Here is a 21,120-nt window from a genome sequence, read left to right on the forward strand (position 1 = left end):
CCAACACTCCAAGAGGCAGGTATCAGCTAGTTCCAGGCCAACCAGGGTTACATAGTGTCTCCATAGTGTCTCCCCCTGCCTCTCTTCCCTCTCTCCCTCCCCCCTCTCTCACACACACATATAAAAGGCTTATTAGCTCAAGTAATTCCTCTAAGTAGCGAAAAGATTAATGAGTGTGAGGTTTGTTTTTTTCCTGCATGTATGTATGTATGTTCACCACCTGCACGTCTGGTGCTCACAGAGTTCAGAAAGCAGCATTGGATCCCCTGAAACTATAGTTATGGATGGTTGTAAGCCACCATGTAGGTGCTAGGAACTTAACCCAGGTCCCCTGGGAAAGCAGTTAAGCACCCACCCCCCCCCACCCACCCCCGAAAAGGTTTGTGTAGCCCTGGCTGTTCTAGATAGAACTAGCTCTGTAGACCAGACTAGCCTCAAATTCACAGAGACCCACCTGCCTCTGCCTCGAGTGCTAGGATTAATTAAAGGCATGTGCCACCACCACCCAGCTTTCCCACCTGACACCCCCCCAAGTTCTTTTTAAAAATCATGTTGAGGGCTGGTAAGATGATTCAGTCAAGAAAGGTATTTGACACCAAGCCTGACAATCTTTGAGTTTCATCACAGGAACCCAGATGGTAGGAAAGGACTCCTTTCAAATTGTCCTCTGACCTCCACAAGCACTCCCTCCCCCATAAATAAATGTATCAGAATACAGAGAACTGACTATGTTCACCAAATGGTTACCAAGTATGCATGTGCCAGATGCTTTCTGTGGGCTAAGGACCTATCAATAAGTGACTTAGGACTGAGTTTGGGTAGATAGAATCTACCAACTTAAAAGAACCTGAAGAAAATCAAAAGTAGTTTTTTGAGACAGGTCCTCCCTACATTGGTCCGTATCTCCTCCATTCCTGCCTCGGGCTCCCAAGGGTTGTGCTACAGGCATGAGCAGGGTTGTGGGAAGACAAGAATAATCAAAACAATTAAACAAAATGAACAAAACAAAAGCATAAAGTGTAGGAGTAGAGAATCAATTCCTAAAGCCCATACATATGCCAAGAATGCTCAAAGAATCCATTTTCAGCTGAGTGTAGTAATACTGGAATCCTAGCACTGGGAGGCAGAGGTGAGTGAGCTCATGAGTTTGAGGCCAGCCTGATCTACATAGCCAGTTCCAGGACAGACAGGGCTACACACATAGTGACATCCTGTCTCAAAAAACAAACTCATTTACACTATCCTTGATATATCCTTCACTAGAGAAAACAAGTTCAGAATATTCTATTTTAAAGAAACTGAAAATAGGACAATCCCATTGGCTTACACCTTAACAAGGTCTACTACTTGTAACTACCTAAATCAGTTTTCTACGAGACACATAAAAATGATGACAATTAAGGCCTAAGAGGGACTTTAGAGATGACTAATTCTACGCCTCTCCTTTTACACAATAGTAGTTGCTAGAACAATGCCTAACACAAAGCAAACACCAAATAAACATCTGATAGATGCAATAAAGTCGATGCCTCAAAAGATATTAAAAACATTAACTCTGGAGCCAGAAACCTTAGCTCTTGAGAAGGTGCTCAGAACTGATAAACGTGTGAAATATATGTGTGAAGTGTGTGTGTGTGTGTGTGTGTGTGTGTGAGAGAGAGAGAGAGAGAGAGAGAGAGAGAGAGAGAGAGAGAGAATGAGAATCATGCCTGTGCAATCAGTATCTCATATACCTATCAATTTAATCCTTGAACTTCTCCCTATGTTTGGGTTTGACTGACAAAATTAGATTCAAGAGTATTGCTTATCTAACAGAACACAAAATGCACATGGCTACAAATGCTCCCTTTTCCTAAAATGAACTGCAAAAAACCCTCCTAGCCTGGGTTGCTGAGGGAACTATGGTCATCCACATCCATACTATGGTCATCCATCATTATACTACTCCAAGTACTTTTTACTTTGCCCTACTTTTTTCCCTTTAAATGGCCAGTTACTGCTCCAATTAGAGAATAAGACCAAGGTAAACATACTTTGAAAAAGTTCCACAAATGACTCTGACACACAGTTAAGGCAGAGAATAACTGTCAGGCAATCATCCAGAATAAAACTGGAAACTTCTTGATGCCGCATGGCAAGTCTGTAATCTCAAGTATTTAGGAGGCTGAGGCCAATCTGTGCTTTTTGTAGGGACCCAGTCTGAAACACTAAACTATACAACAACCAAAAGTCATTTGTTGAATATACATGTAAGGTATATATGAACTTATAAAGACACAGAACTTAGCATAGGTATGCTTGAAAAATAAATTTTAACCACTTCTCAGCCTTTTGGCAAAGATCAAGTGTAGTTTTAGGTAAATATCTCATCTTAACAATATAATACTTTCCCTAAAAATATACTACAGGAGTCATCATTTTAGTATCAAATACCTGTAATCGAGCACTTAGAAGGTGGAGGCAGAAGGATGGGGAGTTTAAAGTCATCTCTGGCTATACAGTCAGCTTCAGTGCAGCCTAGGTTTGTGAGCTCCTGTCTCAAAACACAGAAACATAAATAATACAAAATTACTTTAAAAACCACTAAATCCCATTTTCTAAAATTCACTACAGATATTTGAGGATTCTTGTGTCACATTAAGAATGACCATAGGGACAGAATGGTGATGGCGCATGCCTTTAATCCCAGCACTCAAGAGGTAGAGGCAGGCAGAGGGATCTCTGTGTTTTCAAGGTCAGCCTGGTCTACAGGGCAAGTTTCAGGGCTACACAAAGAAATCCAAAAATGATCATAGGGATAGAGATGTAACTTGGTGGTAGCATTCCACTACCCTAGCATGCATGAGGCCCTAAGGAAGCAAGGCACATACATCCTATGTCTATTGTGGCTATTTTCACTCCATTATCAACCAAGGCTACAAAAATGCTAAAGGAAACCCTTAATCTTAAAATTGATAGTTAAAGTAAAATTTTAAATTAAATAAAATTCAGAATTCTCAAATTGAAGTAACAATTTCACTGTATGTTCGCTGATGAGATAATATGAATTTCCAGGAAACAAATTTGTTTTCATTTCAGGAATGTAAAAGCTGTCTCATTATTTTTGTCATAAATTCACTAATCTATCACTCTGAATGTATTGTTAGACATATGGAAGACACCTATCTTCCATGGCTAATCAAGTTATTTTTCAAACGGCAGACTATTTTGATAGTCTTACAAACCAAACTAATTTAAAGCTACTCTGGTACAGCCAGCAAACTAAAGGCTCTAAATTTTTTAAAAATAGTAGCCAGGCAGTGGTGGCACACACCTTTAATCCCAGCACTCATGAGGCAGAGGCAGGTAGGTTTCTGTGAGTTTGAGGCTAGCCTGGTCTACAGGGTGAGTTCCAGGACAGCCAGGGCTACACAGAGAAATCCTGTCTCCAAAAAAAAAAAAGTTAACATTTCCCTAATATGGCACACAAGTTAAAGTACCACTAGCTGAGTATGACAGATGGCAGGCCCGCCACTGGGAAATAATACCTATATAATGTAATAAATGAGAATGTTTAAATGCTTAGCAGCAATGACTTGTAATTAATGCTTAGTAAGTGCTAATTATGCTGAAAATGGAAAGCAGTTGAAAAAAATCCATTTTCCTATTCATCTATAATAACATTCAACAATAGCCCCAAGGTTTTATCTCTTATGTCTTATAGGAATCATACACAGTACTCTTTAAAATATACCTTTTTATCCAGGCCCACATCAGATATAACAACAAAAACCCTCCCAAGTGATTCTAACATCTGGAGTTGAGGATCAATACAGTAACTCTTTCCCAAACACTATTATAATGTGTAAAAATATAAGACACTTGGCAACAAATAAGATGGTTTTCAAAGATGCAGATCCTAAAAACAATGAAATGGAAACCTAGACTTGTTTCTCAAATTTTGAAAAACATTTCAAGATTCAGAAAACATACCAGCAAGAAAGGAAATATAATATGCAAAATAATAATCAAAGATTCATATGCTTTTAAAACAAAACTCAAGTAGCTCAATAACCACAGGAAGATCTCCCTTCCCTAGCTTAGGGTCTCAAAGAAAGACTAACGCACAGACATTTTAATTATTATTTAATTGTGTGTAGGTCAGAGCAGTGTCCGTCAGATGCCCTGGAGCTGGATTCACAGACAGTTGTGGGTTGCCCAACGTGGGTGCTGGGACTCCAGCTTGGGTCATCTGCAAGAACCAAATGTACTCTTAACCACTGAGCCAGTTCTCCAGCCCAGCCTCCCTACATGTTTCAAGGAATTTTCTCTCATCTGCTTTAAACAAGGGGTGGTTCCAATAATAAAATCCCAGAAATACAAAAACTTTAAAAATTGACCCATTAAATAGGGGGAAAAAACGAACAGAATGTTTTCATGTGTGCAACTAATCAATAAATAAATGACTGGGGGATTCTGACAAACATCCCTAAGTAGCATTATTATGTCAAAGAAAAATAATTTCTGAAGAGACACCACACTAAATTGCTCTTCCAGAAATTATCAGAAAATGTACTGCAAGATCCTGGTAGACAAAAGAACCAAAGTAAATCCTAGAGCATTCCACTGACAGGAGGAAAACGGAAGATCCCCATAAAATGCTCCATAATTTAAGGATAAAATCTACTTTTTAAAGTTACTTTTAGAAAAAAACAGATTCTCCACCATACTGTTCTTGTCCTTAATCCCTACAGATATTCTCTTAGAACCTGCCAAGGTCAGCAAACAAAAGGAAGAAACAGTATGAGAACATTAAGGTAACAGTGGGGGGGGAGGGGTCAGTCAGGTAAGAAAAAGCAGGAAGACATTCATATAGTTTAAAAGACAGAATTTTTTGAGAGAAAGCAAAACATACATTTTTTTTTTTAATCTCACCCTTGGAACATCAATTCCAAATACTTCCGGCTTTCACTCTACCCAAACACTGGAACAATAAAGTTTAGAGGGTTAAAGTTACAAGTATGACAAAGCACGTTAAGTTTAAACATTGCAAAAACAAATAATGGTATCTCTGTATATTTAATATCCAAATCTTCCAAGAAATTGGAAGGCATTTTTACTGAAGCCACAATGGCAGCCTGGTGATTCAGTAGACTAAAACGATCTAAAGAAGAGTTTGTAGTCTCTATTTTTCAGCTCAAATGTACGGGTTAAAAAGGCAACCTAGTCATGGTTAACCAGCCCTTATAATAAAGGGAGCTAATGAATTCTATTAGATACCGGCTGTAAAGTTTCCACATTGGTACACCTAAAATTCTTAAGTGAAATTACACAAAGGATACATATGGAAGGCTGATGAGTTTTAAGGTGAAAAAAAATTACAAATGCCTCTCCTACCAACAGAAGCATGAAAATTTAACCTAAAGCCACAATTCCGTCACTTACTTTCAACGACAGTCTGCGGCAATTACACACACCTGTAAACTGCGGCCGTGAAAATTCAATTAACGGTGTAACTACACAACTTCCAAAATAATAACGTGCTTAATTTAAGCACGCTGTATTGAAAAAAAATCTTAAAATTCCAGTCGCTGGAGAAACCCAAACAATAACAAAACCCCAGCTCCCCACCTGTTTAAGTTAAATATTTCACAATGAATGAAAAACAAACCATTTATCAAGCCCGAAGCCTCCCATCACAAGCATCTGAAGGTTTTATTAGTCACAGACTCGCACATGCTAATATTTTCTTTTTTTCTTCTTCTTCAGGAACAGTTAAAAATAGAAAGGTGGTAGGTCTGCTCTCCCTTGGAAGCGATTTCGGCATCAAAACATCCTTCCTGGCCTTTGGCCCTGAGCAGATGCAGGGGGGTGAGGAGGTGTGGGAGCCCGATAACCGGCGCACACTTCCCAGGGCACGGGGCCGCGCGGGGCGACCGCGGGTTATCACCCCAGGGCGGAGGGGAGGTGGACAAGTCGGCAGGCCCGATAGCCAGGCGGCGCCGGGGCCTAGCTCTCCCGCTCCAAATCACTCCACCTCAGTAATGGCGTTCGGTGTCAAGTGGAACGGGCTGGGGCCGTCCGCGGCGGGGTTAAGGGGCGCGCGAACCCACCCCACCCCACCCCCCGCGCGGCGTCGCCGGCGCGCGCCCCGAGCCCACATCCCGCGCGGGTGGAGGGGCGGCACGCCGCGCCCGGAGTCTTCATCCTCCTCCTTCTCCTCCTCCTCCTCCTCCTCTCCACTCCAGTCAGGACGGGAAGGGGGAGGAAGGGGAGGGCCGGAGCCGTCAGCCATTTTCCCTGCCAGTCCAAAACACAGGCTCTCACTCACGGACACGCTCGCTCGCACACCCGCGCGCGCGCGCTCCCGAGCCACCGTCCGTGTGCAGCACGGAGGGTCGCGCGCGGTCGCGGCGGCCCAGCCCCGGGCGGGGAGGCAGCCCCCCACCCGGGCGGGCGGCGTCGGCCCCCGAGGGAGGGACCGCTCTCGCGCGCACACACACACACACACACACACACACACGCACACCCCCTCGTGCCTTCCTCCCCACCCCTCCAGCCAGCTGTCGGCCCCCCGAAAGGCGAGTGGCCCCGGCCCCGCCGCGCCGACTACTCACCGAACACAACACGGGCGTCTTCTAAGAAGCAGGACACGCGGAGGCGGGAGGCCAGCTGCAAAAGCTCGAGCCCCGGGACGAGGCCTAAGCCGCGAGCATCCCAAAGCCAGGGGCTGCCCGGGGACAAAATGGGAGGCGCGGCTGCGGGTGTCGCGCTGGCGACGCTGGCCGCGTGCAGACAAGAGGGTCTGCTCCTCGCGCTGGCCGCCCTAGGGCAGCGGCGGCTCCGGCCGCCTCCTGCTCCCTCTCCGCCGGCCCGGCGGCGGCCCTCTTCCCCCTTCTCCCCTCGGGCTGGGGCGCTCTCTGAGCTCAGACAAGCTCCGGGCGGTGCGTTTCTCCTGCGTCACCTCCTCCTGCTCCTCCTCCTGCAGCGGCAGTTTCACCTTCCCCTAGTCGCCGCCTCTGTCCCCCCACTCCGGGCCTGGTCGCCGAGCTGCGGCTCCACTCCTCACTGCCGTCACCGACCCCAAGTCCCGGGGCGCTAAAGGCAGCCGCCTCCCGTTAGGGAGAGGCGGCGTCGGCCGGCTCCCGCGAGGCCGGGGAGCCGGTGCAAGGCAGGGAGGGGGTTCGGTGGGACAGACGAGGGCCCGGACGGGCCGGCTACCGAGAGGTTGCGGCTCCGCCACCGGCGGAGACTAGCGTCCGCAGCCTTGGCTACCACGGCCTCGTCAATATGGCGGATCCAACAAAATCAAAACCGAAAAAAGAGACAGAAAAAAAAAAAAACCCGCACGGCCAGTGGCAGTGGCGGCGGCGGCGACGGCAGCGGCGGCAGCAACAGCGGCGGCGGCGGCGGCGCAGACTCCCACTAGTCCCAGCGCCGCCCAAGCCTCGGAGCTTCTCCGCCCCCCGGCAGGGCCCGCCCCTTCGAAGTCCCGCCCCTCCGCGCTCGGCCCGCCCCTCCCCTGCCCAGCCCCCGCTCGGCCAGCTGCCCCCTTGCCTCTCGGTCCACCACGGGGCGGTGGGGGAGCCGGAGGATCCCCGTGCGCCGCTAGGGGGCGGGACAAGGCGATGGACGCCTGGGCCTCGGCAAGCTGGGTGGGGGAGGGGAGGACAATGCCGGGGAGGGATTGTTCGCCGTCGCCAGGCTTCCGGACGGCCCCTCTAGGGGGGTCATGGCAGGGCCAGGGGCTCTTTCATACCGTTCAGCGAGGGGACCCGGCCGAGAGCTGACAGCGGCCGCAGAAAGCGCTAGAAAAGAGGTGGGGGAAGGGAAGGACGCCGGAGATCTGGCGTACGGTGCGGGCGAAGGGACTGGACTGGCGGGGATGTGGACAGGAGGGGGTTAAGCACTGGAGCTGCGGCCGCGTCGCCTAGTTTGACTAGGGGCTGCTTGTTTTTGTTCCATTGTGAACCGTGGCCCCGCCACCCAGTGCCCGGATGATGACATCACCAGCCTCCCCCTTTTCCGGGATGGTTGGGGAAGAGGGACCGAAAAATGAGATTCCTGGGTCCCAGTGCTAGGCGAACGCAGCCACCTGGTAAAGAAGGTCCTGACTTCGCAGCTGACCCACATCACGTGATACACGAGGACGGGCCAGGCCACAGAGCAGGGGTGCCAGGTCCCGAGGGTTTGGCCACCTGCTCCCTGCCGATAGGAGGAAGGTGTGGCCAGAACCCCTTCAGAGTAGGGGCCTCCTTCCCACTCTGGGAGGGAGGCGCTTTAAGCCGCTCATTCACACGGTCCTGCAGCATCAGTACCTGAAAGCATTTCGTCAGCCTTAAAGGCACACTGACTGGGAACGAGGGCATTTGGACACAGGCTCCTTAAAACATTAAAGACAAAAATTGTACATCGTACCCGACAGCATACCTACTCGGTACATTAAATGTAGCAAAATGAACTTAGATTGCCACACTAACACCATTCAATTTGAGAACCCGGAAGGGACTTAAGAACCCATCCGCTACGTCAGGGACTATTTTCTGCATATTGAGAATTCAAAGTGCAGGCTGCAGAGGAAAAATTTATCAGGGCAATCTCAAACGGAGGGAAGGGGGGTTTGAAATAATTCTATGGTTTACCTAAAATGCACAAATGAAGAGGAAATAAATACAATTACTGAACTATCTCACATTTCATTTCGACTTAAAAATGCCTGTGGGCAGCAACTCCAATGTAAAATCTTAACAAAATCCTGTAAAATATTTTGTTGTATAGGATTTTCTAATAAAGAAGTGTTTTAAATGGAGTCCCAAAGAAAGTACGTCCCTGTGTAATTTTTAAACCATTTCTCTATGCAACACATGACTATAAAGTCTTAACTACAAAAACTAATAGTGTGCCCCCAACACATAATTTATAGTCCTTATAACTCTTCACATGTGCAATATTGTTTGTATAAAATTAATACATGTAATAAAACTAATACATGATTTTAGTAAGACTGAGGCTAGAGATCTGTCTACCTCCCCCAATCCTCTAAAAAAAATACTATCACATTATACCCTATGAACATTTATGATTACTATGTGTCAATTTAAAATAATAACAAAGTAAAAAGGCAAACTACAGAATGTTTTAAAAGATCTCTGTAAATCATTAATATGGAATTAAAATTCACAATATATATAAAAAACTTCAGCTCTACACAACCCTTCAATATAAAAAATAAGCAAAAGGGGATGTCGGGATGTCTCTGGAGGTAAAAGTGCTTGCTGTCAAGCCAAACAACCTGAGTTTGATCCTTGGAACCCACATGGTGGAAGGAGTCAATAGTCTCCTGCAAGTTGTCCTCTGATCTCTTACTTGCATATGCTCGAGCCTTTGAACCTAACATACAATAACGAACACATTCCCCCCCCCTCTCTCTCTCTCACACACACACACACACACACACACACACACACAATTTTAAAATTGTAAAAATAAGCAAAGAAAACTGGGTGTAAAAAAGCCATTGCCTGTAATCCCAGCACTCTGAAGGCAGAGGCAGTCAAAAGAATCTTCAGTTTGAGTTCAGCCTGGGCTATATAGTCAGGCTCTATCTCGAAAAATAATAATATTAAAATTTAAAAATAAAAATAAGCAAAAGTAGCCGGGCAGTGGTGGTGGTGCACACCTTTAATCCCAGCACTCGGGAGGCAGAGGCAGGCAGATCTCTGTGAGTTCGAGGCCAGCCTGGGCTGCAGAGTGAGTTCCAGGAAAGGCGCAAAGCTACACAGAAAAAAACCTGTCTCAAAAAAGAAAAAAGAAAAGAAAAAGGAAATAGGCAAAGGATTTGAACTTATTCAACTTATTCATCAAATATATGAATGGCCAATAAATACATGAAAAAAATACTTAACATCACCATTCACTAGAGAAATGAAATTAAAGCCATATGAGATAACATTTCATAGTCATTAGAAAGACTATTACAGAAAATGCAAGGAGATAACAAGTGTAAACCCAGATGCAGAGAAATTGAAATTCTACCTTGCTGGTGGAAAACTAAAATGGTGCAGCTGCTACTGAAAGCAATAGGGGCTGGTCCTCAAAAAGATAAACATTACCATAAGACCCAGCCAAAGCCTAAAGAATTGAAAGCAGGAATTCCCTGCTGGGTTCCACCATCCTGAATGCTTAAGGAAAGTGCCTTGTCTGTGTATCCTGCATAATGGGCGTTAACAGCTTAGATGCAAGATTGTAAAACATCCTTAGCGAATTTCTGCCCTCCGGGGGGTTCTCCCATTGTGCTGTAAGCCGGTATTTAAGACCTCTTCCCTCCTTCAATAAACAACATTTGGCATTAAATAAAAAATAAATCAATAAAAATAAAAAATAAAAAATAATTTAAAAAAAGAATTGTACACCAACATTCATAGCAGCATTAGTCACAATAGCCAAAATATGGAAATGACCCAAATATTGAGCAGATGAATGGATAAAATGTGGTAGACATACACAAAAAGGAATGAGACTCTTGGTAGACACTAGAACACGTATGAACCTGGGAACCTTCTAAGTAAAATAAGCCAGACACAGAAGCTCCCATATGATTTCCCTTCTGTGTGATACCTAGAGTGGACAAATTCATAGAGATAAAGTAGAATAGAGGATGCTGAATCTGGAAGGGTGAGGAGGATGGGAGGTATGGTTTAAGGGACACAGGATTTCTATGGAGATGACAAAGTTTGGGCAGTGGGAAATGGTGATGGTTGTACAATACTGCTAATGTACTTAATACCACAGAACAATGGTAAATGCTATGTGTGTTTTACTATGAATTTTTTGAGGGTAAAAGCTCAATAATGCTTAGTAAAGTGAGGCTCCAGAGTCAATCCTCAGCGCTCTCCCACCCCCATGCAAAGAGGAAACAACTCCAAATACTGGTAATTGCCTATGGGAATCGCTTGCTCGCTGTATTACTCCCTTACCAGCAGTTCCAGTTGAACTCTTCTCCGGCAACTCTCCAGGGCTGAGTGTGCGTACACCTGGCTCCCAGGGTGGGTGTGGCTACAGGACTGCCCACTTAGACATCTTCCCTCCAGTTCACGGGACAGGAAATGAACAGTGCTGGGTTAAGAGAGTCAATTCAACACCACAGCACGACTGGGATGAAAACACTGGAGTCCAGCCCTTCTCACTTCCTTTGTTTTGGTTTCTCTTTTCTAACAGTTGTCCTTTCAGGCTGAAGACTGTAATTTTTTTTAACTTCCTGGTTCTTTGCTATCAAAACAGAAGCTTACTATATTTCATTTCCTCATAAAATTTCCTATTGCACTCTGTCTCCTCTCCACTCTACCCCCAAAATATTTGCTAAGTATATTTACTGCTTAGTAGCATACATCTTAAAATATAGGATTTACTGAGGACAAATTTCAAAGAAGTTCTGTAGGCGAGGAGTTAAATGCCTCTCCCTAGAACAGTTAGAAAGCCAACAGTGGTGGTGCACGCCTTTAATCCCAGCACTGGAAGGCAGAGACAGGAGGACCTCTGAGAGTTCAAGGCCAGTCTGGTCTACAGAGTGAGTTCCAGAACAGCCAAGACTACACAAAGAGACCTTGTCTCTAAAAAAAAAAAAAAAAAAAAAAAAAAAAAAAAAAAAAAGTTAGAAAATGGTCTGTGCATTTTGCTCTGTTGGTGCTTCTCTGAAACTAATCTATTTCCTGTCAAGGACTTGGATACAAAGTCCAGCAAGGACACCAAGAATAACATGGGCTTTGGATCCTCTCTTTGTCTCAGGGGCATACACACACAGTTCCAAAGGAGAAGTGTCCGATACTTGCCTGCTTGAGAGTTAAAGTAAATGTTTTAATCTTGGTATCTGAATCCGCAGTCACCAATGAATACCACAGCCACTACAAGGAGAGCATCAAGGACAAGGTAGTTAATGAGTGTTATCAAATCAAAGAATATTTAAGATTAGCTATTAAATAAGTCTTGAGAGTTTACAGTTCATATATGAAATTGGATAGTTGTCTCAAATTTCATAATAACCTTAATACATTTGATATTAAGTTGTGGAACTGAACAAAGATTTCTAAACTATTCACAAGAAATCAAGACATTTTAATCAACCACATTTTCCCCCTCCAGAATTTTGTGCTATTTTACAACTTATAATTTGTGGTGATTCTTTTTCTCATTGTAAACATTACATTTTTTATCTAATTTTGCATTTTAATTTGAAAAGTTTTTTCAGAAAGCTTCTCAAATTGTGTGTCAGACTTCACAAAGCCCAGGGTTGCCCTCATTAAAAGAGGTAAGAGAAGCCAGGTGATGGTGGTGCACGTCTTTAATCCCAACACTTGGGAAGCAGAGGCAGGCAGATCTCTGAGTTTCGAGGCCAGCCTGGTCTACAGAGTGAGTTTCAAGACAGCTAGGGCTACACAGAGAAACCACGTCTCAAAAACAAAACAAAATAAAAAAGAGGTAAGAGGAAAAATCATAACACTGATAATAATAAAAGCCCAAACTATGAAGATATCTGATTGTCCACTTGATGAGAATTCAGAATCACTTAGGAGACAAACCTCTGGGTGTCTCCAGGGGCATTTCCCAGGGAGGGTTAATGAAAAAGGGAAAACTCAACCAGAGTGGGTGGTACCATTTCCTGGGCTGGGCTCCTCAACTGCATAAGAAAAATGAGAAAGTAAACCAGACAAATGGTGGTACAAGCCATTTATCAAAGCACTCAGGAGGCAGAGGCAGGTGGATCTCTAAGTTCAAGGTCAGCCTGGTCTACAGAGCAAGTTCAAGGACAGCCAGGGCTGTTACACAGAGAAGCTCTGTCTGGAAAAACCAGAAACAAACAAAGAAAGTGTAACTAACTCAGTGCCCATGGTAAAGAAAGTTTGCGAATGTTTTTCAATAGCTTCTTCTGGATAATAAACACAAGGTTGTTCCTAGAAACCTTTTAAAAAAAAAAACAAGAAAAACAACGTAAACACATGGAACAAGATGAACTACTTTTCACCTTGCTTTTCTTTTGTTTTTGTTTTCTTTTGTTTGTTTTCCTTGTTTGTTGACAGGGTCTCTCTCCATAGCCTTGGCTGTCCTGGAATTCACTACGTACACCAAGCTAGTCTCAAACTTACAGAGACCCTCTGCCTCCCCAGTATTGGGATTAAAGACATACATGGGCCACTACACCCAGCTCACCTTGCTATTTCAAAAGAACCTGAAAAGCTGGCGAGGTGAAGGGTGAGTGCCCCAGCCTGTGCAGGAAACTGCATGCTCTCTGCAGAATGCACAAGGGTCCCAATGAAGCAACAAAACCAGAGGAATCACAAGGCCTGCAGCAGGCCAGACCTCCAAAGGTGAGAAGCCACAGAAAAGCACAGGGGACAGACACCTATTTCACTAAGAAGCAGCTTTTCAAAATGTTGACACTGTATAGCAGGTCCCCTCAGTTAATTAATACCCTCCCATTGTTAACAAGAAGGGATTGCTTCCTTTAGGGATGAACACTTCCAGTGGTGATCTATGTGTTAGATTTATCTGCTTTTGGCTAGCATGCAGTTACCACCAGAGACTGGACAGCTTGTAGGCCTTCAAGATTCGAAAATTGAAACCTGAAAAGGCTGGCTGAGTCCCAGAGCTGACTCAGCTCTCTCCCAACAGGAAGCATCAGTTAATATTTCTCCAGTGAGTCTATTAGTCTTCATTACAAGTCTTAGGCCACTTCTTTTACTTTAGAATATGGGGCTCTCTGGATGCTTTGCTTAAAATTTGAAGGGTTCTATTTTACATACTTTGTGTAAACCACTAACGTGTAAAATAATTGCATCTTCTTGGGTTTTTTTCTTCTTGTAAGCATAATGTAATTCTGCGTGGTTCTAGTACTTATTTCTTTAGTCTGAGAGGGAGTATCATATTGGGGCATAGAGTATGCCTCACTCCTGACCCTAGCACGTTCTAGTAACTCCTAGCTCCTCACAGAGTTATAGCTCACATACTTATCTAGAATATTCTGGATTTTCTGAGTCTTCCCTATTGAAAATATAAGCCTCTTAAGTATATTGTACACACAAAAAAACCAACATGACTGTCTCAATCATTTTCACAATCAAAATAAGATATTCTAAATGACCAGTGTCTTGCTCTTTGGGGAAAAGAAAAAAAGACTGGGACTGGGGAATTCACTCATCACTTTAGAGCACTGGCTGAGGACCCAGGTTCAATTCCCAGCACCCATGTGGTTGGTGTATCTGTAGCTCCAGTTTCAGGGGATCCAGTGCCCTCTTCCAACATGGGCAACAGGCATGCACATGGTGCACGTACATACATGCAGGCAAAACATACACATAAAATAAAATAAACCCTTTTTTAAAAGAAAAGAAGGAACCATTATTGAAATTCATAGAATAAACAAAATTATAAGGATTTTTTCTAACAATTTAGTCTCTTCATAGAATTTTTTTTGGTTTGAAATTTTTAGAAAAATATGTTAAGATACTTACTTAACTATCTTAAATCGTTAAGACCCAAAATCATTCTTAGTAACTGAAACAGCTTTTTTTTTCTTTTCTCTGTATTTTGCAGATTATTTATTTATTTTTATTTTATTTTACAATACCATTCAGTTCTACATATCAGCCACAGATTCCCTTGTTCTCCCCCCTCCTGCCCCCCTCCCCTTCCCCCCAACCCACCCTCCATTCCCACCTCCTCCAGATCAAGGTCTCCCCCAAGGACTGAGATCGACCTGATAGACTCAGTCCAGGCAGGTCCAGTCCCCTCCTCCCAGATTGAGCCAAGCGTCCCTGCATAAGCCCCAGGTTTCAAACAGCCAATTCATGCAATGAGCACAGGACCTGGCACCACTGCCTAGATGCCTCCCAAACAGATCAAGCCAATCAACTGTCTCACCTATTCAGAGAGCCTGATCTAGTTGGGGGCCCCTCAGCCTTTGGTTCATAGTTCATGTGTTTCAATTTGTTTGGCTATTTGTCCCTGTGCTTTATCCAACCTTGGTTTCAACAATTCTCGCTCATATAAACCCTCCTCTTTCTTGATAATTAGACTCCTGGAGCTCCATCTGGGGCCTAGCCTTGGATCTCTGCATCCAGATTCCTCAGTCCTTGGATGGGTTTCTGGCACAGCTATTAGGGTGTTTGGTTTTCTGAGACAGGGTTTCTCTGTGTAGCTTTGTGCCTTTCCTGGATCTCGCTCTGTAAACCAGGCTGGCCTCGAACTCACAGAGATCCGCCTGCCTCTGCCTCCCAAGTGCTGGGATTAAAGGCATGTGCCACCACTGCCCGGCGTTGAAACAGCTTTTTTTTAAAGCCTTTGGAAATAATATAACAATGATCCAAATGTTCTGTTTTCCACATAACTTTCTAGAATTAATACTGGTAGTGCCAAAAATCCAAATAAAAGAGATGTTTCCCAGATAATTCCATGGCAGGCTACTAAAGTGTGAGTTCTACTTATTTCCGAATTTCTAAGACAGAATTCATTAACTAAGTTCGTATGTTTGAGAATGTGTTTATATAGTGATATTTTATTAAATGCATCCTGTAATTCATAACTTTTTGCTAATTCAAAGAGACCCCCCTTTTCCCTTTCAATTAATACCAGTAGGATTTTGGTGTATTTTATTTTTGTATTCTAAGCATTGCATTTAAATAAGTTTTTATTATAGATGCCTGCATTTTGTCTGTGTACCACATGCATGCCTGGTGACCAGGGAGGTCAGAAGAGGTATTGGATCCCCTGGGACTGGAGATACAGATAGCTATGAGCCACCATATGGGTGCTGGGAATTGAACCCAGGTCATCTGGAAGAGCAACCAGTGAGCCATGGTTTTTTTTGTTTGTTTGTTTTTTGTTTGTTTGTTTTCTTTGTTTGTTTGAGACAGGGTCTCACTGTGTAGACCAGGCCGGCCTCAAAACTCAGAGATCACCTGCCTCTCTTCCCAAGTGCTGGGATTAAAGGTGCGCACCACCACTGCCGCCTCGCTGCATTGTATGTTTTATTTTAAAAACAGCCATTCTCTCTGGGCTCTTAAGTATCTTTTCTCCTTTATTCTTTTAGATAAAGATTTCTTCTTGGAAAAACACAAGTGGCCACTTGTCAGCTGTCTAGACACATTGTCTCCTTTCCCTTCGTAGGTTTGTTTCAGGACCTCTTGCTTCTCTTGGGGGTTGAGAGGGGTAGGAGAGCAGCCATGCCAGCTCTGCCCTTGGCTTTGCCAGGCCGTGTGGTTGTTTACAGGAGGTGCTGCTGGTGGAAGCTGGCTGTTCACTCTCAGTTTGCTTAAGCACTCAGCCAGCCCTCTTCCTTGGTCAGGTCCTTCAGCAAACATGGAACTGCTTGTTGAAAGAGTGACGTATGTCAGCTTTTAAATGTGTGCTGCAAATGGCAACGGAACAAATGGTATAGCCAACGGAAGCAGCTTGGCCTGAGCAGTGGTCTGGAAAAGGCTTTCCATTTCCTTTGTAACATCTGGGCACCAGGGGCTCAAAGCAAACAAAACTCTAGGTGTTGCACACAAACAACACTTAATGGAATATGACGACATTACAAAATGTCTGGCTAATCGAGGAGAAACTGTCTTATGTTCTACCACCAAAATCAATGACTGATGTCGTTTTCACATATTTCCTTGCAGGTTTATTTGAATGGGCAGTTTTTCTAAAAATTAATTCTTGAAATAATATAACAAAATGAAAAACATTTGGAGTTTTTTGTTTCGCGATAAGGTCACATGTAACCCAGGCTGACCTCAAGTTTGCTATGTAGCTGAGGTTGACCCTGGATCATTAATTCTCATGTCTCACCTCTTGAATGCTGAGATTACAGGCATGCCTTGGCACATCTAGGTTCAGTTTGAAAAGCTGAGAAACAAAAATATTTCTCATAGTACTGAAATACGAGTGCTATGATTTGGTATATATGGTTTTTTTTTTTTTTTTTACTAATCTTTGAATTGTCTTTCTTTTGAGAAATAGTAGGTATATACGAATATCTATTTTCAAATGAACATTGATTCACTTTATGGAGTGCTGAACAAATGTCAGCTCTTTATTTTTTTTCCACTTACTTTTGTTTTTTGTTTTTCCAAGACAGGGTTTCTCTGTGTAGCCCTGGTTGTCCTGAAACTTGCTCTGTAGACCAGGGTGGCCTCGAACTCAGATCTGCCTGCCTCTGCCTCTACCTCCCAAGTGCCACCACTACCTGGCTTTTTCCACCTACTTTAAAAATGTTTTTAAATGTTTTGCACATCATTTCACATCGGGTATTTAGAACTGACTATTTTTGATCAATAGTACCCTGCTGGGTGAATGCTGTACATTGTGGAAAACCAGTCCTTTACTGATAAATATTTGGCATGTTATTTAATCTTTTTGCAGTGATAAGAAAATGCTGACTTCCAGTTTCTGGCCCGGCACATGAGGACCTTAGAAGTCATCATTCCTGACCTTACAATAACAGAAAAGCAAAACAGTCTTAAAGTCAACAACTCCTTTAAATCAATCAGAAAATTGAGGTCACAAGGTTAACTGCTGCCACCTACACACACACACACACACACACACACACACACACACACACACACACACAAAGAGACACAGGCAAATTTAGAAAAATCACAGCTTACCACAGCAGAAGCTTTTGGCATAGAAACCTGCCAGCTAGAGTCAGAACCACAGCAGGAAAGGTTCAATTGTAATTGATGAATGGCTCAAAGTGTGCATGGACAACCTTAGAAGTAAAAAAACTACTAGCTGATGAGGGGTTCTATACAATTTGGTGAGTTTTACCTACCAGGTTCTGAGGATGTGCCTTTGAGGGTGTTTCAAGAGGGGGACCATCTGCTTCTCAGCTAAATAGGAGAAGAAACTATTCTGGAACATTCTTAGAAGATTTTGTTCTTCTTAACAAAAGCAAGGAAAAGGATTTTACTAAAGTCTAATCACCTTGGGTGTTATCATTCTAAGCAAACTGGAGGGCCCTCTAACCTTTGACACCGGGGAAAGGAATGCCAGACTTCAGCCCTCTCCAGCCTGTCAACATAGACGGGGAGGGGAAGAAGCAAATTCCCAATGCAGCCGTCCAGCTCCACAAGCTCATTTAAATAATGTGCGAGATCGAACCATGCCTCCCCTCTCCCCAATCCTGTAGCCCCATCAGTGAAGACTCACCCACTCCAGCAACTGTTACCCTTTGCATCATACCTACCTGTCAACAAGAACATTAAAGCACACTGAAAAAAACTGGAGCACAGATTGAAGAGCTAAGTATCAAAGCACACTCAGATATTAGAGAGGTACTGGTCCTATCAGCAGGAATTCCAAACCACTACAATATACTAAGGGATCTAATGAACAACTGGATCACATTCAAAACAGACAGAAACTCTAAGAACCAATAGAAAATGCTAGAAATCAAAATGGAGGCTACAGATGTAGGACAGTCACAGACTATAGATTAGCATGAACAGAGCTCTAGGTTCAATACCCAGCACGCACGCACATACAAACACACATACACCCTCCCTCTCTCTCTCTTCCTCTCTCTGTAAACAGCTGTAACAGAAATCAAGAACACCTTTGACAGGCTCAGCTGTAGTCTGGGTGTGCAGTCAAGGAAAACGTCAGAGAACATGAAGGTATGCTAATAGAAATCTCTAAAATATTAATGCAATTAATTAATTAATTAATTAATTAATTAATTAATTGAGGGGCTAGAGAGATGGCTCAACAGTTAAGAGCACTGGCTACTTTTCCAGAGGACCCGGGTTCAATTCTTAGCACCCACATGGCAGCTCACAACTGTCTGTAACTCCAGTTCCGTTCCGGAGACTCTGACACCCTCACACAGACATACATGCACCAACACACCAATGTACATAAAATACAAATAAGTCTTTTTTTTTTTTTTAAAAAAAAAAAAAAGGGCCGGTCGGTGGTGGCTCACGCCTTTAATCCCAGCACTCTGGAGGCAGAAGCAGGCAGATCTCTGTGAGTTCGAGGCCAGCCTGGGCTACCAAGTGAGTTCCAGGAAAGGCGCAAAGCTACACAGAGAAACCCTGTCTCGAAAAACCAAAAAAAAAAAAAAAAAAAAAAAGAAAAGAAAAGAAAAAAAAAAAAAAGAAAGAAACTGAAAGCCGGGCCGTGGTAGTGCAAGCCTTTAATCTCAGCACTTGGGAGGCGGATGCAGGCAGATCTCTGTGAATTCAAGGCCAGCCTGGTCTACAGAGCAAGTTCCAGGACAGCCAAGGCTGTTACACAGAGAAATGCTGTCTCACAAACAAAACAAAAGAAAAAAAAATGAAAGAAACTGAAAAGAACAGAAAAAAGATTTAATATAATAATGGCTGAGAATTTAACAGTATTTACAAATACTTGTTTTTATTTTATGTGTGTATGTGTTTGCCTTCAGGTATGTATGAATATATACACAGCGCATGTGTGCTTGGTTTCAACAGAGGCCAGAAGGAGGAATCAGATCTCCTGGAACAGGAGTTATGGAAGCCAGAGTTATAAAAACAAGAGTTGTAAGGAAAACAGGAGTTGTGAGCAGCCAGTGCTCCTAACTGCAGAGCCATCTCTCCAGCCCTGAATTCCCCAGTATTAATGACAGACACCAAACCACAGATCCAGGAAGATTAGAAAATACTAAGAAGGATAAACGCCAAAAAAAAAAAATCAGTATGTGGATATCATAATCAATCATATAATATCAAATGTCATATCATTCTAGAAATTTTTTAAATAAACCACAGAGGGAAAGCATCTTAGCTGCAGAGGAGAAAGAGGAAAGATGACATTAGGCTTCTCTGTGGAACCCTTACAAATGAGAATAAAATGAATTATTTAAAGTGTTATGGTAGGCACACAACTAGAATTCTGAATCCAACCAAATTACTCTTTGAATGTGAAGGAGAAATAAAGATTTTTCTCAAACAAAGTTTATGGCTAGTAGAATTATCTAGAAAGAATGACAGACCAAAGTACGGATACCGCCAAAGTCCAATTTGGTGAACCGATGAGTTTTATTAGGGTTACCTACAGGAGTGTGGGTGAGAGGTTACTTACAGGAGCAGAAATGACTCAAAGACAGCTACATCACCAAAGCCCCCCCAGCATGGGGGACAGCTCACAAAGCTGGGATCCTGGAGCGCACTGCACAGCCTGCAGGCAGCTCAACAGGTTGGGGAGGGTCTTTTCCAGGAGCCTCAGTTGGTCTGAACCTCTTGCAAGCAGCTGGGCTGCTCACAGACTCTTCTTTGCAATTTTCTCAGTGTCTTCTCTGCAGCTCAGCGTCCCACTTCCTGCTTTGATTGCTTATTCTGGCAGGAAGGGGGCCTAATGAATCTGGTCAGTTTCAGGGACTTTCTGAAGCTGTTTTGAGTTGTTTACCTTCCTGTTTAAAGAGCTTCTCTGCAGAATGGAATGTTTCAATCCTGGGGAAAATTGTTATACAACACCTGGTTTGGGGGATTTTTTTTTTATAGTTTTTTTTATTTTATTATTTTTTCACACCTTTATTTTATTTTATTTTCCAGAGCTGAGGACGGAACCCACTTGCTAGGCAAGTGCTCTACCACTGAACTAAATCCCCAACCCCGATTTTTTTTAAATATATAGGTTTTTAAAAATTGTATTAATTAAATTTATGTATTTAGTTAACATCCTGACCGCAGTTTCCTCTCCCTCCTCTCTTCCCATTCCCTCCCCTGTGGCCCCTCAATATGCGGTATTTTTATTTCTTCTTTGAGAAGTTCTTATAATGTTCTTGGATCACAATCACCCCTACTCCTTCCTCTAACTCCTCCCAGACACACAACTCCACCTTGACACCCGCCCAACTTTCTGACCTCTTTTTTTTCTTTTTTAAAAATAACCCATCAAGCCCAATTTGTGCTGATTATAAAACCCTCTGGATAAGTGAGACAGTTGATTAGCTTGATCTGTCTGGGAGGCCCCCAGGCAGTGGGACTGGGTCCTGTGCTCATTGCATGAGTTGGTTGTTTGAAACCTGGGACTTATGCAGGGACACTTGGCTCGGCCTGGGAGGAGGGGACTGGACCTGCCTGGACTGAGTCTACCAGGTGGATCTCAGTCCTTGGGGGAGGCCTTGATCTGGAG

The 21,120-nt window shown here is 43.5% G+C and overlaps 1 protein-coding gene across 3 annotated transcripts in view; it reads right to left on the minus strand.

The window, feature by feature from the left end:
• Positions 1 to 21,120, minus strand: part of Usp9x (ubiquitin specific peptidase 9 X-linked) — a 145,099-nt gene that overhangs the window by 111,788 nt on the left and 12,191 nt on the right. The window contains exon 3 of one of the 3 annotated variants that reach the window (XM_076562498.1): positions 11,808 to 11,879. The gene's annotated coding sequence lies outside the window, so the exon portion shown is untranslated. Of the gene's footprint in view, positions 1 to 6,596; positions 6,883 to 7,738; positions 7,950 to 11,807; positions 11,880 to 21,120 lie in introns of those variants that run through there. The other 2 variants (XM_076562499.1, XM_076562497.1) reach the window with 2 other exon arrangements.

The sequence above is a fragment of the Peromyscus maniculatus genome, chromosome X (assembly GCF_049852395.1).
Source record: "Peromyscus maniculatus bairdii isolate BWxNUB_F1_BW_parent chromosome X, HU_Pman_BW_mat_3.1, whole genome shotgun sequence".
Taxonomy (NCBI): domain Eukaryota; kingdom Metazoa; phylum Chordata; class Mammalia; order Rodentia; family Cricetidae; genus Peromyscus; species Peromyscus maniculatus.